Genomic DNA, 26,908 nt, shown 5'->3' with positions numbered 1-26,908 from the left:
ATGAGACATGTCAGCTTTTTTACATAAATAAATGAAACAAACCAGAATAAGGTGGAATGTTTGGGTTGACTTTTCTTTGAAATTCTTGTTTTCCTGATTCAGCTTCATGGATGTCCAAGCTCCTCACGTGTCTTGTGTGAGTTAGGGATGGAAAACAACCGCGGCCACCATGTGGGTGATTGGACGGGAACTTCCGGGTTAGCCCGGATGGAGAATGAACGAGCTAGAGAAAGCCGCTTGGGGTGGGGCCCTTGGTGGTGAGGCATGCAACTTGACGTTGGGTCTCCATTGAACGCTGCTTGGGTAGGGCCTTGGATTTGGCATCGCGTAGGATTTGCTGGTGACTACTGAGGGAGGTGCAAAGTGTGGTGTTTGTTTCCATTGTATTTTAAAATGGCCGTGTTTTTTTCTTTTAACTTATATTTATTCTTAGATGTTCTTTAATATTCAATACAAAATATAAGTGGATGTTATGTTAGTTGTTATGTTAAAAACATTTAATATTCACCATTGTTAGCTCAGGAGTAGTTTTTGGTACCTTGAGAAAAAGCTGAAGGCAAAATGCCTAACATCGTAATTAGCTTAGGAGTAGTATATTAAGTGTGTAAAAAAGATATAGCTATATGTATTAGATGTAGAAGAACTATAGCTTCGATTGAAACTATTTTGAAGTAGGGTTATATTTTTAATATTCAGAATATAGCAGCCTATGTGAATTATGCTTTTGTGTGCAGCAAGGGAAAAACACTCAAGGGGTGTGCGCTGATTGCCATGATCTGTCCGCGTCACGGTCGTATATGCAAATGCATACGTTCAAGAAATATTATTATATCACATGGAAACGCACGGTCATAGTAAATATAAATATTTTCTTTGTTTTCAATAATAAAATAATGACTAGATATTTATCTACATGATTGTGTCTGGTTATTTTCATTTTTTACATTATGCTCTCGTGGAATGGTAAAAAGAAGTGGTTCATTCAATATGCACTGTGGCTATCCTATGGTGCACTTATTTTTTCACATGAATTATACAAGTTAATAATAGATATTATTGCGCAGGATGTTATCGAGATTTTTTTGGTACGCTTGCTCAAGTACCATAAAAAGAACAAGAAAATATCCTTAACATTGTACGACAGTTTCCAAGGAGCATCGAGGAGTAGATTTTTTGTAACATAAAAAAATCAGTCGAGTGCTTATTGCATATTTGACGATGTCAATTATATATGTTGTCAAAGTGTATTTTAGATGGGGTAGAATATATGAGTTTTTAGAATATCTTATAACTTTCTATTTGACACACGTGCATTTTTACATCTATTGTATTAGAATATTGCGAGAAAAAATAAGGGCCGTAGCAACGCACGGGCATTCAACTAGTAATTTACAATTCTCGTGTAGATTTTAGCAAAATTTGTTGATCCCTTGCGACAATTGAACCATTGCCAACCCCCTAGAATCGTGTGTCATGTTGCAAGCTTGAGACCACGTAAACCACACATGGAAGTCACATTTTCGTGAAGATCTTCATAAAGATAGCTTTTGTCTCAGGAGACCTCGTCAGAAGCTTGACCAACTATTTACCTAGTAAGTAGGGTTGTGTATTAAACATGACGGTCATGAAGACCAAGCACCCCCCCCCCCCCGACACCCCTCTCGATCTTTTGGATGGCAAACAAGGGTAGCCGATATTTTTTGTCACTATCTCCTTGACAAAAAATCTTGATCGGAACTAATCCAATCTATGCATAAGTTATTTTATGAATTTAAAGAATTATGTTATGCATTACCATTATTTTGTAAAAAAATAATGAGTACCAATCTTCCACTAACATATACATAGCTTTGCTTTATAGGTGCTTAGTCTTTTCTAGAGGCTCCATTTAAAATGTTTCCACTCAGCATTTGTTAGTCCCTGATAGTAATTAAATCGTAATACCTAGATGTCTAATAGGAAAACTCACAGCCAAATAATTTTCCATATTTAACGACCGCGCGACCTTGGCCTTCACTCTTATGAAAATTAATTTTCACCTTCGAAAGTTGCTCTGACAATATTATGAATAAGGAAAGTTAGATAATTCACCATCCACAAGATATAGAACCACTCCCTCACTTTTGAAATCAACATTTTTTTTGAAATGGAGGGAGAGCCCAAGTCTTTGCATCGAAAAGGTGCATAAGTCTTTTTTTTTTGATTTATTTGACAAAGGTCACACAAAGATTATACATCAAGAAAAATATTTAAGCCACCACGCAACACTTACATACCCGACAACGAGTGAAGATCATGCCAATATGGTCATATTCCCTGAAAATAATGTAAACCTCTCATCAACTAGGGACCGCAAAACATCGCATACCCCGAGACATCCACTAAACGAAACGGGAGCACTTATCCAGGTTAGTAGACTCTTAGAGAGCACCTCATACACACTAAGTTGTCACCGCCATTAACCATTGGTTCATCTTAGAATAGAGATTCACATGGTCCTCACCAGCCTGCCGGTGACACCACCACCCAGCACGCGTCCATCATCACGTGTCCACCACCGAGGCTCCGCTGCTCGACGCAACCTAAACTCATCATTTTTAACGCGAAAGAAAATATACACCGTTCGACGATGCCCCCAAGAGGCTGAACGGCACCACGAACCACATCACCCGATCCAGGAGACCCACATTTGAGTACCCAGAGCAGTCTGGACAAGAAGACAAAAGAGGTGTAACAACGAGTGCCTTCGACAAGATTCTACGATGGCGGCGTGCAACGCCGTTCTCCCTGTTGGAGGCATCGTTTTTGGAGCGGACAACTGATGGAGGTGGTGCTGAGGTGGAGCGGTGTGCTTTTGCTGTGTCGGCGTCATCGAGTCGCCGCGGCATGGTGCAGTGGTGTCTCGGGACGGATGCAGTGTGATGGACTCGCGCATGATGGTGGAGTCGTCTGGCGCCGTGGCAGCATCGATGGCAGGCCTAGCATGGTCAATGCGATGATCTGTCTTGAAGATGGAGTCGAGGAAGACGGCGGTAGCAACTTCTATGGCGTGTGCGTTGGCGTATGCGGAGAGTCTGCTTGACTGGATGTGCTTCTCATCTGCTATTGGGCGGCCTGGGAAGGCATTTGGTTTTTGGTTGACGTGAGTTGGTGAATTATCACCTCCTTCATCCCTCTGTAGGTTTACCGAGGTGGCTTCGAGTTTGACATCCCTTGGATGCAAAAACTGTGACCATATTTCCCCATTTCGAAAAAAAACAAGATTCTACGTGCATACGTGTCTCCCTAAGTGCTTCTCAGTAGATAGCTCGGGCTAGAACAAATTCTGAATCAAGTTGTCGCCGGGTGCTGACATCGAAGCTTTTGGTCCCTGCTGGAGTCCCCGGCTGCAACTTTTCTGCCACTTTTTCTTAGTTTGGCGGGTTAAGCCCTTCGCAGGGTGGCCTCCACGTCCGCGTACGTACTTGCTACCTAGCTCGCTCCACGCTGAAGGGAAGTTCACGGCCGGGGAAGCCGGTCGCGACGTGGGCACCGTCGCAGCCACCGCCCAGCTCCTCACGGGTTGGCTTACCGGCGCAGAGCACGGGCTTATAAATTGCGCGCGCTCACTCGCCACAAATACATCAGCAACAGACACAAACAGGAAACGGCAAGTAGCAACCATCTAGCCGATCGAGTCTTTGCCTGCTACAGCTTCTTTAGTTCGTGAATTCATTTAGCCTGTTCGTGCTTACTGGGACTTTTGTACCTTCTTCAATCCTTCGTGCACAAATGGCGATTGTGATGGCCATGAGCACCTTCGCCGGTGGCGCCGTCTTGCCGGCTGCCTCCGCCGGCCGCTTGGGCGCTCGGTCTCTGCCTGCGCTGGGCCGACGCGCTTTCGTCGTCAGGGCACAAACCGAGGAGCTGAGTACACCGCCGCCCAAGGTATCGTTGCTGAACATTTACGAACGTGTCACCCGGTTCATTTGCAAGTTTCTGAATTTTGTTCCTGCCACAGCCGAGCCCCTCAATCTGGGACGCGCTGGCCTTCAGCGGACCGGCCCCGGAGCGCATCAATGGGCGTCTGGCCATGGTGGGATTCGTCACGGCGCTGGCCGTCGAAGCAGGGCGCGGCGACGGCCTCCTCTCGCAGCTCGGCAACGGCACCGGGCAGGCGTGGTTCGCGTACACCGTGGCGGTGCTCTCAGTGGCGTCGCTGGTGCCGCTCCTCCAGGGCGAGAGCGCCGAGGGTAGGGCCGGCGCCATCATGAACGCCAACGCCGAGCTCTGGAACGGCCGCTTCGCCATGCTCGGACTCGTCGCGCTCGCCGCCACCGAGATCCTCACCGGCGCGCCATTCATCAACATCTAGATTAGTGTGGGCTTCTAGCTAGTCATTCGTGTATGTTCGTATCATGAGTTTTTGTACTTGCTTCGCTAGGCCGTAATACAGTGGATAGAAAAAATGTACAGGTCCTTCGGGTTTTCTTTGCAAAATATCGCAGTGTTACTGAAATTTGGCTCCCTTTGTCCGCGCCACTACTGCACAATTCCGCGTACTGTTTGCATGAAGATATTTTAAGTGGGGCAATTCTTGTAAAATGTTAAGTAAGGGTACAAACTAAAATTCAATCGAGTTTCTACGTACTGAACGGGCTAGCCATTGAACATAATTACTATGGCTGGTTGTCTATGCATACAACAATCTGTATGCTGGTGACTTGCTCAGTAGGGGAGGGACAGATCAAATGTACAAGCACTTCGAATTTCGCCAAACACTTGGTGAATAAGTGTTTCGGAGAAATTTAACTGGAAATGGAGAAGTTCTACGGATCCATTTAGTCACTTGGCTTCTTGATGTTAACCTAACCACGAATCTTGATGCCTTTGTTTGGGGACTAACGATATCGGGCGCCTTTTCAGTTAAATCATTATACCATGACCATATTAATGACAATACAATATTTCTGTATAAGTACATTAAGAAAATAATTACCTCTCTAAAAAATATGTAGTTCCTGTACCAAAAAAGTAATCCTTACAAAAAAAACTTAGGCAAGAGAAAATGGCAAGGCTATACAAAATGTTACTTTTGAGATCATGAGGAGACAATATAACATTTATTTATAAATTGCACGTCAGCTAAAGTGGTTGGGCGGATAGTACATATGGCATTCAATATAGTTCCGGGAGTAACATTACTAATTTGTTTGGGAATTAGTTACGCCGCGTTAATAAGAAGGATAAAGTGCAAATACGAGTGAGTGTATGCGTTTTGTTATTGGTCATATGGGCGCAATGATTATTTTCACGGCAACGTATTGGATCTGTATGTGGTCCTTTGAGGGGCGCATCACTGCTCCATATTGTCTCTTTGAAAGGGAAACGAATTGAGCCTTCAAACTACATGGAGTATGTGGATGTGGTGTTGTATTGCCCATTAGCATTCCACCTCCAAGAGATCGAGTCTGGCACGTCCGGCATGAGCTGGATGGCAGCCATGTTGTCATGAATCAACAAGAATTGAGATAAAGCTAGTTGTGTCAGATTCCTCTTGAAGTGCCTAATCCATTTTCCATTAAGCAAAGCTTCGCTGACGGAGAGCTTGCGCATAGTGCACTCCTTGAAGAGATCAGGTGCCAAGTCTGCGAGAGCGCAACCATCGAGCCAGGGGTCGCGCCAGAAACTGATCTTGCGACCATCGCCAAGGTTGAAACTGACAACTGAATTGAACAAGGCCCTAGCCTTCTCATCATAAGCAAGCGATAGCCCCTGCCATGGTTTATCGATCTCCATCCAATTCTGCTAGTGCCATCTCACTCTCAGGGCGGTGCCTTTACGCAGCAGGTCAGGGATGCCAAGACCACCAAAGCTAATAGGCATGCATACCGCGTCCCAGCGCACGAGACATTTGCCTCCTGGCGCAACTTCATCTTTGTTCCAAAGAAAACCTCTCCGAAGTTTGTCAATTGCCTTGATCAGCCATATCGGAGGGTCAATCACCAGCAGTTGGAAGATATGCATGGCTGACAGGACATGCTTCACTAGCAGTAACTTCAAGGGAGAAACTGCCTTTGTTCCAGCCTTTAACTTTGCTGGAAATTTTATGTAGCGCAGGCTGCAGGTCCCCCTTTCGCAAACGCCGATCAGAGAGGGGCATGCCAAGGTAGGTGCAGGGGAAATACTGAACGGGGCAGCTCAAGGTAGTGGCCATATTTGTGAGATCAAAACCGTCACAGTGGATGGGGATGATGGAACTTTTCGCAAAGTTGGTGAAGAGGACGGATGCTTCACCAAAACTCTGAAGCAACAATCTAACGGAGGTGAGCTCGACAAGGTCAGGCTTGGTGAATATGACCACATCGTCAGCATACATTGAGATTCTGCGCTTCGGTTGAAGGACTCTATTCTGCGCCAAAGTTCCCAAACTGTCTGCCAATGCAAAGATTGCCGCCAAGACATCAGTGGCTATGACACATAGTAGAGGGGATAAGGGGTCGCCCTTTCGAAGGCCACGTTTATGAGAGATGCAGTCTGTCAGCTCGCCGTTGACAACAATTCTAGTGGTAGCAGTGAGCAGCAAGAAGGCGATCCAATCTCTCCATTTGAGGCCGAAACCTTTTGCTTCTAGGACCTCAATCAGGAACTCTAGGGATATGGAGTCAAAGGCCTTCTGCAAATCAAGCTTTAGCAGTAGAGCCGACGTCTTTGTATGCCTGAATTGCTTTGCGAGAGCATGGACAGAAACAAAGTTGTCGTGAATTGTCATGTTCTTGATGAAGGCACTCTGGCATGGATTGACAAGTTCGTGCATGCGAGGCCTCAGGCGTAAGGCTAGTATCTTGGTGAACAGCTTTGCAAAGAAGTGAACAAGGCTGATTGGCCGGAAATCACGGGGGTGTGCAGCATCTGGTGTTTTTGGCAATAAAATCATGGTGGCAGAGTTCAACAAGTGCAGGTTGCGAGAAGTGGCACTTTCAAGGGCACGGATTGCTCTGATAATATCATTGCTGATCAATGGCCAACACTTCTTGAAGAACATAGCTGTGAAGCCATCAGATCCAGGCGCTTTGTCCGAAGGCAGGTCCATGATTGCAGCTTTGACCTCCTCTGGAGTTATGGGAGCCTCCTGGTCTGTGAGGTCAATCGAAGCGATGCCCACCGCTGCGAGGTTGAGAGAGTGTTGGCGAGGCCTCGACTGACCTAGCAAGCTCTGGAAGTATGCCGAAATCGCATCCTCCTTGTCCTTTTGCTTCATGAAGATGTTGTTGTCCACTTCAATTCTGTGTATGTAGCTCTTGCGGCGGCGTGCTGTAATGTCCCAGGTTTAGAGACGATCGAGGGGTAGATTTTAGAAAGGGATGTGCATTGCATGCTAAATTCTGGGGTAATTTCGCGCTTTTTAACAAAAACTGCATCGAAGGGGAACAAGTTTCTCTCTCGACACCTTACGAGGTTAGGGTTTCGAGAGTGAGACAAACTTGCATCTCACTTAACTAGTTTAGGGTTTTGAGAAGAGAGGGAGAGTTTGCATCAAACTTAAGTTGCATGATTGAATTCTAAATTAAGTGGCATGGTTGAATTCAAACCAAAGTTGAATTTGAAATTCAAATTCAAACATTAAATAATTACCCTAAATATTTGAATGGTGAGGAAATTCATTAAGTAAATAATACATAACTCATATTATGAATAAATTTAAACAATAAGACAAGCTCATTAGAGAAAACCTTGAGCTTTATTGATTAACACACAAGATACATTGTCTTTACAATATTCATAATGGAAATAAATGAATTTTACAACATATTACAAGAATTGGAGAAATTGAAAAATAAAAGTAAATAAAAAGAAAAGTACAAGGATGGATCCTATCCTAAATACTACAAGATCATCTTCACTTGATCTTGGATTTGATGACCTCCATATTCATTTGATCATCATCTTGATTCCCTGCACATAATCACAACAAAAAGAAGTTATGCCAAGTGGCATAGCCACTTGGCAGGTTAGAAATATAATGGCAACAGAGAGGATATTGTCAACACCCGGATTTTTAAGTCCAGATGCCTATTATGCCATACATTGCAATCCCAGGAATATTGTTGTTGCGAGACATAATAGTTGAATATCATAGAGTTATCATTTATTACAACACATAATCGTCTTGCAAAGGTAGATCACATGATCCAATATTACAATAGTAGTTGATCTATCGATCAACGAACATCACAAATAGCGGAAGCGAAGTAGTAGTGGCTATCTAATCCACGAGCCAACGCTTGACGTCAGGAGCGGTCCTAGTTGTCGTAGACGTCCTGCTGTCCATCTTCCTCGTACTGTTGTTCACCTTCATAGTCTGGCCATTTGAATAGCCAGGGACAAAGCCATGAGTACTTTTAAAGTACTCGCAAACTAAAACTAGTGTAAGAACCATCAATTATAGTAAGGGGATACTAAGCTCTAGGTTTATTTGCATAAAGCCAAGTTTATTTCATAAACATTTAGAAAAGACTCTTCATTTGCTAAACTAACTCAAGTGGGAACATTAGTGTCATTCCCACAACTCTGTTGTGATTCAATTCAAAATCACCATTCACCTTTCAAATTCAAATCCCAAGTCATATGTCACATTTTTGAAAAGATCCTGATGACGGAACAGTATGGCCTTTCCAACCGTCCATAACCGTGGACACGGCTATTCGAATAGTTCTACACTCTGCAGAGGTCGTACACTTGTGCCACAACATTTGCAATAATCCGTCGTGGTTAATCTGGCCCTGATTTACCATACTCCGTATGCGGACTACCAACCATAACCTTTCACTTACATACTCTAGTATGAGCACCTCTCCCCATGAGCTTGGCCTCCCGGTGAAAACCGCAATCAACCCAGGAACTGCACAGGGCTTGGGCCGTACATTCACCTCATATTAACATCATATCACATCACTTCTTTTGTTGTAGAGGCAGCCTTCAGCCTAACCCCGATGACGCTTGTTTAGAGGGAACCCATACTAAAGCACATAAATTTCTAGTTAAGCCCTTACCCATATTGGGTATTGTGGGGGTACTTTCAAATTGGAAGGGTATCGCATCCGAACCCAACCATCGGTTTCGTAAAATTCACCAAGTCATTCACCAGTCATATTCACCTTCAAAATCTTTCAATAGAATGACTCATCATTCCAAGGTTTTCAAAGTCATTGGTTTTCACAAGTTCCCATCTCTAGTAGTCCATTTTAGTTTAGCACTAGCAACTACTTATGAGGGATGCTAAGTATCTTGGATTGCTCTAGGCTAAGTTTGATACTCTTGCACTACTCCATAACTAGACTAAGTGAGTCAGCAATCCACAATATACTTTGATAAACAAAATTTAGTAAAGCTTGTAAAGTAAAAACTTGGGATAGGAGCATTAAGCATAAAATAAAAAAATAATGGTGCCTTGCTCTTGTAGAGCTTTGCACAAGGGAACCTTGCAAGAGTGTTAGCTTGCCTTGATTGGTGAGGTGATCAAAGTTTTCTGGCTCTTCCTCCTGGTAGAATACCTCCTCCTCTTGATAGTCTCCGGTACTAGCGTCTATAAACGAATACGAGGATACAATCACCAAACAACACTTAGGCAGTTTTTAACTAGCCTTAAGGGCTCACACAATTGATCTAGCATCACTACTTAACATATATCCAAAAATTATTCTAAAGTTTATTTAATATTAGGAAAATAATTTCCTCTCATTAAAAATTGGAATTAGGGTTTCTCTTTGGTTTGGGAGAAATAATGTCCTCTCATTGAAATCTTCTTAAGATTTAATCTTCTCAAATAACCAGGGATGATCCCATGTTGACCAAGGTCAACACTTCACACTTATTATTTGAGAGAAAAGATTTAAATGAGATTCATCATCTCATGTGATTTAAATAACCATGGCAATATTAAATACTATTTTGATTTAAATTCTACAAATGAGCAAGTATGAACCTATGCAGTAGAGGTCATCATATTACTTCATAATACTTGAGAAAATGATTTAAATGATGTGCTACACCTCATAGATTTAAATTCCTAAAATTTGAAATAGTTTTAAATGAGCTAGTATTGACTACATAGCCAATTTTTAAATCTAGCCCATGATCATAAACAGTAACCATATCATATTTTTACATAATCAATTAGAGTTTGTTATATGTGAATTATTGCAATTGGATTCACTTCAAAATTCAAATTGGTTGATTTTTAAGATTTATTTCAATACTGAAAAGTCTCTGTTTTGTTATTTTTGCTATTCAAAATCTACAAAACATATGAGGTTGAATCCAGTGGGATTAGTTAGATAATTTCATAAGCTTTCTGAAAATATAAAGTTGACTAAATTTGGTTCAGTAGATTTTAAACTATTCAAATTCGAATTCAGCATCAGCAGGGAATTTGAATTAACAGAAATCTGGTTTTTGAATTATTGGGCTTGGCGGGAAGACTAATGGGCCGCATGGTTTGAAAATGGGAAACTAGCCCAGTAATGACGCGGGCCTGCTGACAAACGGTCCCACGCGTCAGCGAGTTATATTCACCGAAACGGTATCGGTTGATGCGGGCCGTTGGATCAAAAGAAGATCGCACGGAGGGGGTCGTCCTCATCATCGACAAGGCTCGCCGGAGAGCGAACCCTACCGGCGGCCGAGGGTCGCGAAGAGGGGCTTACCGGCGTCCAGCGGGGTCGGCGAGGCGGGCGAATGACGTTGTCGATGACGCTGAGTCGAATGGTGGTCGAGGGAGAAGCTGGGGTGGCGCCAATCGTCGTCGCCTTGTTGCTACTGTCACGGTGGTCGGCGGTGAAATTAGAGCTACTCCGGCGAAATTGGGACGGGGGAGGTGGTCAAGGAGATCAAGGAGAAGGAGGGAAGCAGGTTCTGTGTGGAGAAGGGAGGCTGAAATGGTCTCTATTTATAGGACGGGAGGTGACCGTGGGGTGCTATGGAGGTCGTCGATGGCGCCGGCGATTCGAGCGGCGAAGGGGCAAGCTAGGGGGCGCGTCGGGTAGGCGACTTCTAGGCGGTGCTAGAGAGCGTGCTGGCGTGGCCAATGATGGTCTGAGGCGTGCTAGCATCGTGGCCGTCCTCGCAGTACCGGCGCGGCAGAGGTGGGGTGATATCTTCGTCTATGGCGCAGGCGACGGCCAATGGCGGTGTCTGGCGCTGTCCTGGTGAGGTGATGAGTGGGCGTGCGCGAGGAGAGAGGGAGAGGAGGACGACAGCGTCCAGGCGAGGCAGCGTACTGGCGCGTCCAGTATACGTGCCGGTGCACGCTCCGCGCGCGTCCAGACGTGGTGATCATGGTCTAGTTAGGGCTTTGTCGTGCACGGTTTGGATGGGCATCGTGTCTAGCATGCTCAGTAGAGTGTAGGGAAGCTGGTTGGCAAGGTGAGATGGGTAGGGGAGGACCAGGGAGAAAATGAATGGAGGTGGCCGGCATGGTACATGGCATGAGCGTGTCTCTGCTTTTCTTCACTTTAATCGACCAGGGCAAGGACAAGTATTGATGCAGGGGTGGTACAGGAGCAGCAATGATCAAGGATCAAAGTGGTTTAGGCTAAGAACCAGGGGGTAAAAGCATGTATCACAAATCTGGAATGTTGCCTGCCAAGTGTTCGATGATATGGCCGCATGAATAAAAAGTTGGAATTTTGGAAATCTTTTTGGTGTAGCTCAAACATATAATTAAAGTGAAAGATTGGTGGTGGTGGTGTTCATTTTTGTGAAGTTTTGCAACAATTCAAAATGTGGGTCATCTTCACATAGTTTCAAAGTCCTCTCTTGTCAAATCTATACTGGTCAACCTGGTCAACATTAGCACTAATGGTCAACATGAAAGTTGTTCACTTTCACTTGGTCTTGGATGACATGGTCATAGTTTACCAAGTTGTGTTTAGAGATCAGAAGATATATTGGTGCAAAGTGGTGAAGAAAATAAAAAGGGGACATATGACCATTATCACATGTATGTTGAATTTGAGATTTGCTTTGATTTGATTTTGGTTTCTTTGATGCAATTGTGTTTGTTTATCATATATAAGAGTTTTACAAACAATAGATCAAGTAATGGTGGCCTTTGGTGAGGATTTGCAAAATTGGTCTTAGTGTATGTGAGTAAAAAATGGAATTATCTCACCATTTGAGTTCTCTCCATTTGATTTGACTTTTATTGACTCTAAAGTGATTCTTATTAGTTTAGAAACATTTTAAGACCATTGATACCAATTCAAATGGTCTTGTTCAAAGATTTGCAATTTTGGCCTTAATACATAAGAGATAAGGTGTCAAATTTTACTAAACTTGTAAATGGTTGATCTTGCTTTACTTGGACATGGGTTAGGGTCAATTTAGGGTTATATTAGGTTGAGAGATGGTTTCCCATCCATTGGTCAAGGTTTAAAGTCATAGGGCAAGAATTGGGTATTATGGCTATGTGTCACATATGCCTCTATGCATATGTTGCATTTGAATTTTAATTTGACTTGGCTTGACCCAAATGGTGTTGTTGAGTGTTGAAATGGTATATGGAAGTGATCCAACCATTCACAACAAGTCCTAGGGTCAATATACTTAGTTTCCCAAATTTGCTATTTTACTCTCATATGCCTCTATGGCATTTTTTGTTTCTTTTTAATTTCTTTGGAAACCACTTGAATTTGGTTTGATAAGTACTAGGTAAGGTGTGTGAAGGCTTTCCAAACCTCTAAACAAAGTGGAAAGTTCTAGGGTAAAGATTTATAATTTTAGCCATAGGCACATATGCCTTTTTCTTATTTAATTTCCTTTTATTTTATTTTAACTAGGATGGTGATAAGAGGGGTGAGGTTTAGGGTTTAAGATCACTTCAAATACTAATAACAAGCAATCATAGCAATAACACAAGAATTAAGCAAGATCACTATGTATCATACTCTATTTAATATAAATTTTTTGTTGGTTCCAAAATTTGGAACTAGTGAAATTCATTTGTTTTATTTTGAAATTCTTGGGATGTTACAAACCCTTCCCCCTTAAACAAATCTCGTCCCGAGATTTTAAGAAAAGTTAGGTTCCTAAGAGAGATTGAACATTTTATTAACACGAGTACATACTTGGCATGGTCTGGGGTGCTTCCTGAGCTTCAGTGGCAGTCATGTGGTAGAGGCGACCGTTGTTGTTGTTCTGGTTCCTTCTACCGGCGAAGCGACGCTGTTGCTGGGCAGGTGCAGCAGTGTTGGCGGCGATCTTGGCAAGCTTCTTGGGGCACTCATTGGAGTAGTGGCCCACAACTCCACATTCATAGCAGTTGATCGTGGACTTGTCCTTCGGGGTGACGGGGATGGCATTGCTTCCAGTCCTCGGGCCAGTGTTGGTGTTGTTGTTGTTCCCGTTGTTGCTGTTGCTGTTGCTGTTGGGGTTGTTGTTGTTGTGGTGGCCGTTGTTGTTGTTACCTCCGGGCTTCGGGGGTCCTCCGTTGTTGTTGGCGTAGTTGGGGCGATAAGTCTGAGCAGGTGGCCTGTTGTTTCTTGGGGTGAATCCTCCAGAGTGGTTGTTGCGGTGTTTCTGGGCATTGTGGGGTCCATTCTGGTTCATCATTCTGCGTTTGTGGTTCTCATTGGCCTGATGCAGCTTTCCTTCCATCTGGATGGCTGAGTCCACGAGGGCTTCTAAGTCAGCGAATGGAATGTTCACTAACACAGTTTGCATCTCGTCGTGCAGTCCGTTCAGGAATCTTTCCTTTCTCTTCTCATTGGTGTCGGTCTCATCCGGGGCGTACCTTGACAAAGTGAGAAACCTGTCGCGGTATTCCACCACGAACATCCTTCCTTGTTTGAGTTCACGGAACTCGTCTCTCATTTTCTTGATCAGTCCTTGGGGCACATGATACTTGCTAAACTTCAGCTTGAAGTCTTCCCAGGTCATCATCTGTCCCGCATTCATTGCACGGGCGCTTGTCCACCAGGCTCTGGCAGGTCCTGACAGGTAGTGGGTGGCGAACAGTACTTTTTCTGCGGCTTCAACTCCCGCAACTTCAAGGTTGTTCTCCATGGTCCGGAGCCGCTCATCGACATCAAGGGGCTCTTCGGTCTTGCTGAACATGGGTGGGTTGGTGTTCGAAAATTCTTCGGCTTCAATCCGGGGTGATCGTGGTTTCCGTGGCCTTGATTGTTCCGGGCTATCCGTTGCGGTGCGGCAAGGTTGGCTTGGCGTTCAGCTCTTTCGGCTTCTCGGTCCGCCATCATCGTTTGCAGCAGCTTGCATCATGGCATCCTGGGTGGCGTTGCGGGTTGGTGGGGCCATCTGAACATTGAGGTAGATGATAAGATAAGAGGGAAATTTCTATGGTTTGTTTTGTTAAAGTTTAAAAAGTTCATAACTTGAAAATTTGAGTAGTGTTGCGGGGGTAAAACCAACAACACTTTTTCATTCATACCAAACATCACATATTACAAAGCTAACACACCGTTGGTTTGAAGAACCATTCATTCGCTCTACGATACAAGGGGATCCTGATACAACTCACACCTACTTAAGTGCTGGGGTGATACTACTCTTCAGGGTGGAATTCTTCGTCTTCACGGGTAATGTGCTTGACGAGAGGCGAGGGCGTTGTCCAAATCCCTGCGGGTTTTGTACATCTTGAAGTCCTGGTGGGCTACATAGGGGTTTATCTCCGGGTGCGGGGGCATGGTCATCGGTCTTCCCCTGGGGTCATGTCTTGGGTAGTAGATGAAGCGAGTGTTCCTGATCTTGTTCTCATTTTGTCCACACAGACGGGAAATTGCTTCTTGCATAGCTCGGACTAGTCCTTCCTTCCAAGTGTTTCCCATTACAGAAAACCAGATGGTTTCCCATACCGGGGCTCCAAGCTTTCTTCGTAGATCAGTAGAAACTTCCCACCGAGGTGGTTCTCCGGAGTGGTTTTTGAGGGGTATTCCGAAGAATTCGGGATACGGGTGTCCCAGATATTCCACTAGTTGCTTCAAATCCTTTTCGAACCTTAGGTCGCCTCCGTGACCAGGCTGATAGAACTCCCATTGGTACTCCATCTGTGAGCAATTAGGATAAGTAAGTTAATGAAGTGATCAAGTGTGCAAAATTTTATGTACCATTTCAAATAAAAGTAGAGCATGGATTTATTATTTTGAAAAGATCTCAAGGGTAAGAGGGAGAATATGTTTTCACAAATATTCACTTCCTTTGTTTTGAAACTAAATTTTTCGGACGTCCATTCTAAATAGGGTCTCCTAAGGTCAAACAATGGCTCTGATACCAACTTGTCAACACCCGGATTTTTAAGTCCAGATGCCTATTATGCCATACATCGCAATCCCAGGAATATTGTTGTTGCGAGACATAATAGTTGAATATCATAGAGTCATCATTTATTACAACACATAATCGTCTTGCAAAGGTAGATCACATGATCCAATATTACAATAGTAGTTGATCTATCGATCAACGAACATCACAAATAGCGGAAGCGAAGTAGTAGTGGCTATCTAATCCACAGGCCAACGCTTGACGTCAGGAGCGGTCCTAGTTGTCGTAGACGTCCTGCTGTCCATCTTCCTCGTACTCGTTGTTCACCTTCATAGTCCGGCCATTTGAATAGCCGGGGACAAAGCCATGAGTACTTTTAAAGTACTCGCAAACTAAAACTAGTGTAAGCACCATCAATTATAGTAAGGGGATACTAAGCTCTAGGTTTATTTGCATAAAGCCAAGTTTATTTCATAAACATTTAGAAAAGACTCTTCATTTGCTAAACTAACTCAAGTGGGAACATTAGTGTCATTCCCACAACTCTGTTGTGATTCAATTCAAAATCACCATTCACCTTTCAAATTCAAATCCCAAGTCATATGTCACATTTTTGAAAAGATCCTGATGACGGAACAAGTATGGCCTTTCCAACCGTCCATAACCGTGGACACGGCTATTCGAATAGTTCTACACTCTGCAGAGGTCGTACACTTGTGCCACAACATTTGCAATAATCCGTCGGGGTTAAGCGGCCCCGATTTACCATACTCCGTATGCGGACTACCAACCATAACCTTTCACTTACATACTCTAGTATGAGCACCTCTCCCCATGAGCTTGGCCTCCCGGTGAAAACCGCAGTCAACCCGGGAACTGCACAGGGCTTGGGCCGTACATTCACCTCATATTAACATCATATCACATCACTTCTTTTGTTGTAGAGGCAGCCTTCAGCCTAACCCCGATGACGCTTGTTTAGAGGGAACCCATACTAAAGCACATAAATTTCTAGTTAAGCCCTTACCCATATTGGGTATTGTGGGGGTACTTTCAAATTGGAAGGGTATCGCATCCGAACCCAACCATCAGTTTTCGTAAAATTCACCAAGTCATTCACCAGTCATATTCACCTTCAAAATCTTTCAATAGAATGACTCATCATTCCAAGGTTTTCAAAGTCATTGGTTTTCACAAGTTCCCATCTCTAGTAGTCCATTTTAGTTTAGCACTAGCAACTACTTATGAGGGATGCTAAGTATCTTGGATTGCTCTAGGCTAAGTTTGATACTCTTGCACTACTCCATAACTAGACTAAGTGAGTCAGCAATCCACAATATACTTTGATAAACAAAATTTAGTAAAGCTTGTAAAGTAAAAAACTTGGGATAGGAGCATTAAGCATAAAATAAAAAAATAATGGTGCCTTGCTCTTGTAGAGCTTTGCACAAGGGAACCTTGCAAGAGTGTTAGCTTGCCTTGATTGGTGAGGTGATCAAAGTTTTCTGGCTCTTCCTCCTGGTAGAATACCTCCTCCTCTTGATAGTCTCCGGTACTAGCGTCTATAAACGAATACGAGGATACAATCACCAAACAACACTTAGGCAGTTTTTAACTAGCCTTAAGGGCTCACACAATTGATCTAGCATCACTACTTAACATATATCCAAAAATTATTCTAAGGTTTATTTAATATTAGGAAAATAATTTCCTCTCATTAAAAATTGGAATTAGGGTTTCTCTTTGGTTTGGGAGAAATAATGTCCTATCATTGAAATCTTCTTAAGATTTAATCTTCTCAAATAACCAGGGATGATCCCATGTTGACCAAGGTCAACACTTCACACTTATTATTTGAGAGAAAATATTTAAATGAGATTCATCATCTCATGTGATTTAAATAACCATGGCAATATTAAATACTATTTTGATTTAAATTCTACAAATGAGCAAGTATGAACCTATGCAGTAGAGGTCATCATATTACTTCATAATACTTGAGAAAATGATTTAAATGAGGTGCTACACCTCATAGATTTAAATTCCTAAAATTTGAAATAGTTTTAAATGACCTAGTATTGACTACATAGCCAATTTTTAAATCTAGCCCATGATCATAAACAGTAACCATATCATATTTTTACATAATCAATTAGAGTTTGTTATATGTGAATTATTGCAATTGGATTCACTTCAAAATTCAAATTGGTTGATTTTTAAGATTTATTTCAATACTGAAAAGTCTCTGTTTTGTTATTTTTGCTATTCAAAATCTACAAAACATATGAGGTTGAATCCAGTGGGATTAGTTAGATAATTTCATAAGCTTTCTGAAAACATAAAATTGACTAAATTTGGTTCAGTAGATTTTAAACTATTCAAATTTGAATTCAACATCAGCAGGGAATTTGAATTAACAGAAATCTGGTTTTTGAATTATTGGGCTTGGCGGGAAGACTAATGGGCCGCCTGGTTTGAAAATGGGAAACTAGCCTAGTAATGACGCGGGCCTGCTGACAAACGGTCCCACGCGTCAGCGAGTTATATTCACCGAAACGGTATCGGTTGATGCGGGCCGTTGGATCAAAAGAAGATCGCACGGAGGGGGGTCGTCCTCATCATCGACAAGGCTCGCCGGAGAGCGAACCCTACCGGCGGCCAGAGGGTCGCGAAGAGGGGCTTACCGGCGTCCAGCGGGGTCGGCGAGGCGGGCGAATGACGTTGTCGATGACGCTGAGTCGAATGGTGGTCGAGGGAGAAGCTGGGGTGGCGCCAATCGTCGTCGCCTTCTTGCTACTGTCACGGTGGTCGGCGGTGAAATTAGAGCTACTCCGGCGAAATTGGGACGGGGGAGGTGGTCAAGGAGATCAAGGAGAAGGAGGGAAGCAGGTTCTGTGTGGAGAAGGGAGGCTGAAATGGTCTCTATTTATAGGACGGGAGGTGACCGTGGGGTGCTGTGGAGGTCGTCGATGGCGTCGGCGATTCGAGCGGCGAAGGGGCAAGCTAGGGGGCGCGTCGGGTAGGCGACTTCTAGGCGGTGCTAGAGAGCGTGCTGGCGTGGCCAATGATGGTCTGAGGCGTGCTAGCATCGTGGCCGTCCTCGCAGTACCGGCGCGGCAGAGGTGGGGTGATATCTTCGTCTATGGCGCAGGAGACGGCCAATGGCGGTGTCTGGCGCTGTCCTGGTGAGGTGATGAGTGGGCGTGCGCGAGGAGAGAGGGAGAGGAGGACGACAGCGTCCAGGCGAGGCAGCGTCGTCGGCGCGTCCGATGCATGTGCCAGTGCACGCTCTGGCGCGTCCAGACGTGGTGATCATGGTCTAGTTAGGGCTTTGTCGTGCACGGTTTGGATGGGCATCGTGTCTAGCATGCTCAGTAGAGTGTAGGGAAGCTGGTTGGCAAGGTGAGATGGGTAGGGGAGGACCAGGGAGAAAATGAGTGGAGGTGGCCGGCATGGTACATGGCATGAGCGTGTCTCTGCTTTTCTTCACTTTAATCGACCAGGGCAAGGACAAGTATTGATGCAGGGGTGGTACAGGAGCAGCAATGATCAAGGATCAAAGTGGTTTAGGCTAAGAACCAGGGGGTAAAAGCATGTATCACAAATCTGGAATGTGATCAAAGTGGTTTAGGCTAAGAACCAGGGGGTAAAAGCATGTATCACAAATCTGGAATGTTGCCTGCCAAGTGTTCGATGATATGGCCGCATGAATAAAAAGTTGGAATTTTGGAAATCTTTTTGGTGTAGCTCAAACATATAATTAAAGTGAAAGATTGGTGGTGGTGGTGTTCATGTTGGTGAAGTTTTGCAACAATTCAAAATGTGGGTCATCTTCACATAGTTTCAAAGTCCTCTCTTGTCAAATCTATACTGGTCAACCTGGTCAACATTAGCACTAATGGTCAACATGAAAGTTGTTCACTTTCACTTGGTCTTGGATGACATGGTCATAGTTTACCAAGTTGTGTTTAGAGATCAGAAGATATATTGGTGCAAAGTGGTGAAGAAAATAAAAAGGGGACATATGACCATTATCACATGTATGTTGAATTTGAGATTTGCTTTGATTTGATTTTGGTTTCTTTGATGCAATTGTGTTTGTTTATCATATATAAGAGTTTTACAAACAATAGATCAAGCAATGGTGGCCTTTGGTGAGGATTTGCAAAATTGGTCTTAGTGTATGTGAGTAAAAAATGGAATTATCTCACCATTTGAGTTCTCTCCATTTGATTTGACTTTTATTGACTCTAAAGTGATTCTTATTAGTTTAGAAACATTTTAAGACCATTGATACCAATTCAAATGGTCTTGTTCAAAGATTTGCAATTTTGGCCTTAATACATAAGAGATAAGGTGTCAAATTTTACTAAACTTGTAAATGGTTGATCTTGCTTTACTTGGACATGGGTTAGGGTCAATTTAGGGTTATATTAGGTTGAGAGATGGTTTCCCATCCTTTGGTCAAGGTTTAAAGTCATAGGGCAAGAATTGGGTATTATGGCTATGTGTCACATATGCCTCTATGCATATGTTGCATTTGAATTTTAATTTGACTTGGCTTGACCCAAATGGTGTTGTTGAGTGTTGAAATGGTATATGGAAGTGATCCAACCATTCACAGCAAGTCCTAGGGTCAATATACTTAGTTTCCCAAATTTGCTATTTTACTCTCATATGCCTCTATGGCATTTTTGGTTTCTTTTTAATTTCTTTGGAAACCACTTGAATTTGGTTTGATAAGTACTAGGTAAGGTGTGTGAAGGTTTTCCAAACCTCTAAACAAAGTGGAAAGTTCTAGGGTAAAGATTTATAATTTTAGCCATAGGCACATATGCCTTTTTCTTATTTAATTTCCTTTTATTTTATTTTAACTAGGATGGTGATAAGAGGGGTGAGGTTTAGGGTTTAAGATCACTTCAAATACTAATAACAAGCAATCATAGCAATAACACAAGAATTAAGCAAGATCACTATGTATCATACTCTATTTAATAAAAAGTTTTTGTTGGTTCCAAAATTTGGAACTAGTGAAATTCATTTGTTTTATTTTGAAATTCTTGGGATGTTACAGATATGCTCACAGCTCTGCCGAGCTGATCCTCTCCAAGTCAAGTTCAAAGGATCAGGTGCACACACACACACACAGGCAGCTCACACTGCATGTGTGCATGCTCAACACCAAGCCACTGAGTGTGCATGTAGCACAACACACACACACATCAGCAGTGAGTCACAAAGTGTGCCAGACCAAGCTGTCGACCAGGGAGAGCAAGGGAGCACCAAATATAAGCTTTTCAGAAGCAAACCCTAAGCCATATCCATCGACAGGCTTCACTGGGTAAGTCACCAAGAACACAAGAACACAAGAACACAAGAACAGCCACTGCTGTTCAATCTGCCTAACTCACCACAGCACTGAATCAAGCACCACAAGATTGCCAGGAGGAGCAGGGCAAGCACAAGCTCAACACTGAAGAAATCCTCTACACCAACAAACAATCTAGGAGCTGGAGTGAGGTATAAACCAAATCAACCTGAGCAAAACCAAGTTTTGCTCATAAATAAGCATACAATGCATCACGGAGAGCACGAAGGGTAGAATGCCCTGTTTGTGTCATCATCCGGCTACAAAGCCGAGTTGGTGCAAGCAAATATGGGTAAGACCACTAGGTAATCATCCTATGGGAACATCAGTTATGCAAATCAGTGCATAACTAAAGGAATCCAGCCAAGAATGAATTTATAGTTAGCCTAACCCACACACTAAGCACCTACAGCTAGCTAGGCCATCAGACTATAGACAAATCTTTGTCTATATAATTTCTCAACATCGAAAGCCACTGGAAGTCCAGTATTGGATCAAGCCAGTGAGCAGTTGTTCAAATCCAGCAAGCAATTACCAACTAGAGCAAGCCACAGAAGAAGGGAGCTACCCTTGACAGCATCACAGTGCTGCCAGGGCTACCTCAACCTACAGCCAGCACAAGAACCCACACATCATTATCCATTTGGATTCGGTAGAGGGCTAGGGTACACAACTGAGTGTTGGCATCCATCTAGCCCTGTCACAATTAATTGGATGATCACAACTGCAAAGCAGCTCACATCACTTATCCACTTCAGTACAATTCAGGCAAATACAGATAAGTGAACTAAAGAAACAAATCAAAGCACCATGGCTTTGCAGTGATCCAATGGATCACTGCAAGCAACGACAGATTGCTTAAGCCAACAACGAGTACACACCGAGTTAAGCCCGTATGAAACACAAACAAGCATCGGTGAACACCGAGTGAGTCACGGAGAGGAGCACACACTTGCTCACAAGCAAGTAATGATCAATTGATCATCAAAGCATCACTTACTTTTGCTACGGATCACTATAGCCAAGCATAGTATCATCACAAGGCCCGAGATAATTAAATTAACCATATAATTGAACAATTGCATCACAGATAAGTGAATAGAGCTTTATAATTGTATCCAGAAGCACTCCATCAAGTGATGGAGTTGTTAATGCAACAGTTAGGCTCAATTGAGCATGTCCAGGAATTAGAGCACATATAATAGCACATATGGAGCACTGGCACTTGCCAAAGGCAAGGATCATCACAGAATGATCAAGCCAAGGGCAATCCATGGCATATACAGGAAAGGAATATTATACAGAGAATCAGCAGGAGTCACTAAAATTACACAGAGCACCACAGCATGCTCATAAGCAATAGTTCATGAGTTGCAACAGTAAGCAATTGAGCAAGAACATCACAGCACAGCAAGCTAGAACCATGGCAGATGCACAGCAGCAGCACAGTCACACAACATAGCAGCAGGCGCACAAGCTAGCAAGCCGCAGCAGCGCATCGGCACGGCCAACATCTCCACATGGGGAATGAGGCCGGTGGTCGAGCCGGACGCAAGGGAGAAGAGAACGAGGAGAGGAGGATGAACTAGCGGCGAGAGAAGGAAGAAGGAAAAGGATGGCGGCGCACATGCACGGAGCGGAGCACTACGGCGTCACCATGGCGGTACGGCGGCACAGCCTGGCCACGGCAGCGCCAAGCCATGGCCAAGCCAGGCGGTCGCCGAAGCACGGAGGCTCCAGCGCAGGCACGGCGAGGCACACGGCCTCGGCACCAGGAGCGTCGGCGGCGACGAACTCGCCGCAGCACACCACGGCAAGCGAGCAGAGGCGATGGGGACGCGTCGAGGAAGCGGCGAAACACAGATCGGCGCGGTGGATCTGAAGCGCCGTCGAACGGCGGATCAGATGCGCCGCATCTCGCCGGCGGCGATGGCCGGAGTCGGCCGGAACAATTCGGCAAAGGGGCCGGCGACGCGCGCGTCGCCAGAGCGAGTAGGGGATTAGGGTTTGAGAGTGAGGGAGGACGACGAAGCGACTGGGTCGGTTGGACCGAGCCCACTGGGCTGGTCCAACCTAACCAGCTCGGCCGCCTGACAGGTGGGCCCGAGGGGTATTTTGGACATTTCCAAAACACCCATTTAAATGAGAATTTCCAAGAATTTTATAAAATAAGATACAACTATAAAAAAATAAGTAAAAATATGAAAATTAATCAGCATAAAATTCTCTATCTAAATAAAATATCAAAGAGAATTTTTGAAGACAAATAAGAATAAGTCTTCATTTGATGATTTAAATAATCATTTAAATCACACATATAATTTTCAATAATAAAAATAAGTCCATTAATGTATTTGGACTTTAAAAACACCTTGACAACATTTCAAGGTTGTATTTTACTTTAAATCAAGTATCCCCAAATTATTCTTAGTATTAACCTCTTACATGAAATAATAACGACATCGGAAGGGGGAACAAACCCTAAAAATGGGATCATGCATAATTGCTTCTTTAACCATTGCCCTTATCGGACAATGATGCTATTTTTCAGAACCGAGAGGACAAGGGTCAGTCCACACCATCCAAGCTGCAAAACTTTGCGGTGTTCGAGCAAGTTCATCGCTTGCTCATGTCATTTGAGTATTTTTATCAAATTACTTGCAAAGTACTATGAATATCACTATTGCATAAAAACCAAAACCACTATTTTCATAACTATGAATATGACTATGTGGTGGGCAATGGAACCATGGATTGTGTTGATATGGTGGAGGTTCCATTGCAAGGGTTTGTATCCATCTAGGATTAAACAACAAATGTCGCCAGTGATTCTTGTGCCGTAATACCCGTGTTAACCATAAGATCTAGAGTGGGACGGAATAGTCAACCGTATTTCCACCTCTTGTACATCAACGGATTCGCTTACCGTAGACGGTTGTATCTTGCGGAGCAATTGGTGGGTGGGGAGCCCCTTCTAATTCCCCACGGTATAGTTGTTGCTTACCGTAGACGGTTGCTGCTTGCGGAACAATTGGTGGGTGGGGATCCCCTTCTAATTCCCCACGGTAATGTGGTCTATGATGGGTTGCAGCTACCGGCGAAGGAGTTTGGTTCAATCCCAGATTGTTGTCGTGGTCGGGGTCCACCACTGAAATTACGGGAATAATGGGACCGGCGAGGACCCAGGGTCGGGGTTTGCAACAAAGGGTGGGTGTGCGAGGTAGCGGAGGAATATGATTGACTATGACCTTATACCGGGCCTCACACCGAAGGAAGTGTGGACGGGAAAGCTGCCCGGTTGGCACCAAGGTTAAGATCTCTTATGGGTAAAGCAACACACCTCTGCGAGTGTAAAGAAGCGTGACCTGTCACTCCCCGTTCCGGGATAAGGAACTACGAACGCGGCCGAAAAGGAGCTCCATGAAGTTCTAGTAAACCGGTGAAGGCCGACGGACATAGCTCTTTGAAATAAAAGCAATCTCTTGAAGAAATGTTTATCAAAACTTGCATTGGTATTAGACTTTACGGTCTAATATCGTAGCTAGTGCATTAAACACCTCTTATCTATAATGAACTTGTTGAGTACGCTCGTACTCATACCACTCTTAAATCCCATGCTTAGATTGTCTGAATCGTCTAGAGGAGGACTACGACAACAATGAAGGAGCCGAGATCATCGGCTATGAAGAACCAGACCTCTCTGGAGGTATAGAAGGCGTAGACTACCTCATCGTCTATGGATCCGGGGAGGCTTCCGGAGGAGATCAAGCCTAGAGACATCCGAGTAGTAGTAGTAGCCGAGCAGCCCGAACTCTTAGTATTTAGCTGCTCGAGGCAATAAATGTATAATTTAATGAGACTCTTATATTGTAAGCTAAGTTGGGTTCGCCTCGAACCCAGGAGTATCCCTCTTAGGACCCAAGAGGAGCTCCAAGATGATATATGTTTGATGCTTGTAATAATAAGTGAATGGGTTATGGACCCTGCTATGTTCTGTTGTACTACTCGAGGGATGTAATATTTGCGGAATGGTACTTCGTGAATGTTATATCAACGGCCGGCATACTACAACATGCGGTGGTATGCGGGGTCACCACGGTTGGTATCGAGCAAAAGCTTTGACCTTAGGTTGGAACCTAGTAAATGGGACCGAACGTTAGGAGTCAAATAGGATTAGTAAAGAATTCTCTAAAAAGTATGGTGTATATTCACTTGAGAATACAACAATCATATCTTTTAGTGCGATAATTCTTTATTATGATGCATTATTACTAATCTCATAATCTTTCTATTTCTACAGCCAACATGGCAAGTTCACGTCCCGGACGAAACGTGAAGGTGATGGATTCCATACTGAGTGAATACGAAGGAGGACTTGCGGATATCCTACGAGCCATGTTACTTGAATTTGGGTGTGATCCCCAGATTCAAGTAAAGAAATACATGTACTATGATGGTACTTGTATTGGCCAAGTGTAGGGTAGGGCTACGACTTCCCGAATCTTTGGGAATGAGCGTAGTAATGCCGGCAGGGAAGCCCGAACTATGAACACATCCTACCATATAGCCGTTATGAGAGCCATAACCGATATTCGGGAGCATAAGACGAAAGAGCTTATGGGTTCCGAATTCACACACATTCCTCATATGGAGGAGGACGATGATCCCATGCTGAACCATTTCAAATATGCCAAAAGCAAACCAGCCGAAGCAGCAAAATATATGGACAATAGCCGCAACTTCATATCATTACTCTTTCAGTTGAACCGTCATTTGACGGGAGCAATTGATACAATGCTAGAGGAGTTTACTGAACCCAAGGAGGAGACTAAGGGGAAGGAATCTATGGAGAATGAGGTGCACACACCAGTCTGCTCAGCTGGTGACTATATCAGTATAGATCCTTTTGAGCGTGAAGCTACACCTGTTACACCTGGGAACTATCTGGGAAGTTCCTATGGGGGATATGAGGGTGGAGAGGAATCCGGGAACAATCAGCGTTCCGTGACTCCGATAGAAAACTCCACGGGTTGGCGTTGGGGGTCTGATACGGGAACTCATAGTACCACAGCGTATTATGATGGGGAGATGAATGAAGATGCCACGACCCAGCACCAGAGTTATCCGTGGAATGAGGAGGAAGTTGGAGGGTATCCGACACAGGTTGGGTCGGATACGAATGTAGGAAATACCTATGGTGTAGGTACAGGGGAGTACACCCGATGGGTGGATTATGATGCACTGAATGATCAGTTCGTGAACACTGATTTCTCCCTAGGATCATCATCGGATTCCGACTACCGACCAACGGGAGACCTTATGTTCCGGGTTTTGTCAGGAGAACGACACGTTCGACCGGATGGAAGCCTGGAATGTATCGGGAGTGAAGATCGACTAGAGACTACCAAGGGAAGCAAAGCTACAATACACAAGTACCACGTGTATTGTAGAGTGTAATATTTTGTAGAAATTTGTATATATACTTTAATAAGTGAGTTTGCATACTCACATCGACTTGAGTATTGTAATAAGACCACTTAAGTATGTAAATTTATGGTATATGTTTTGTATGATTTGGATTTGCTTCTTGATTTCCATTGCGTGACTAGTTCTGTGCACAATGATTGAGCTCGGAAAACTTGCGCATGGAGTAATTATGAGTATCATCTTGTGTTGCAGAACTAGGGGGTTATGTCGGGAGCGTTAGGAGAGGAGACCGAAGCGCAGTGCATGGAGCGTGAAGCAAAACAAAAGGAAGAGGCTGAGGGAGCAGCCAGAGATCAGTTACCACCACCACCACCACCCATGACGCAGCAAAATTTTATCCAGTACATGCAGCTGGTAGAGGAGAGACAGCGTGTAACAGCTGGAGCAGCGGAACAAATTCTTCCAAGATTTGCTGCAGCGAGAACAGGGTGGAGAGACCTGAGAACCCGGGAGTCACATTAGCAGACTTCCAAAACACCAAGCCAATATCTTTCGCATACGCGCCCGAGCCAATGGACGCGGAAGATTGGCTTATGGATACTGAGCGAAAGCTCAATACTGTTGGATGTAACAACCAAGAGAAGGTTCGCTATGCTACCCATCTGCTGTGTGGACTGCCGCATCATGGTGGGACAATATTGTAGCCGTTTATCCGAGCTGGAAAGGTATTTACACGGGAGGAATTTGCAAGGAAGTTCAGGGAATCCAATGTCCACTGAAAGTATTGTGGAGCCGAAGCGTCGAGAATTTGAAAGTCTCGAGCGGAAGGACAAGGCAATCCTGACATATGTCAGG

The 26,908-nt window shown here is 44.0% G+C and overlaps 1 pseudogene; it reads left to right on the top strand.

Annotated features, from left to right (window-relative positions):
- Positions 1–3,617: 3,617 nt before the first annotated feature.
- LOC124674232 lies at positions 3,618–4,498 on the top strand (annotated as a pseudogene).
- Positions 4,499–26,908: the final 22,410 nt, after the last annotated feature.

Source organism: Lolium rigidum, chromosome 7, assembly GCF_022539505.1.
Source record: "Lolium rigidum isolate FL_2022 chromosome 7, APGP_CSIRO_Lrig_0.1, whole genome shotgun sequence".
Lineage (NCBI taxonomy): Eukaryota > Viridiplantae > Streptophyta > Magnoliopsida > Poales > Poaceae > Lolium > Lolium rigidum.
Note: the sequence above shows the minus strand (reverse complement) of the source record. Positions and strands in the feature narration are given on the sequence as shown.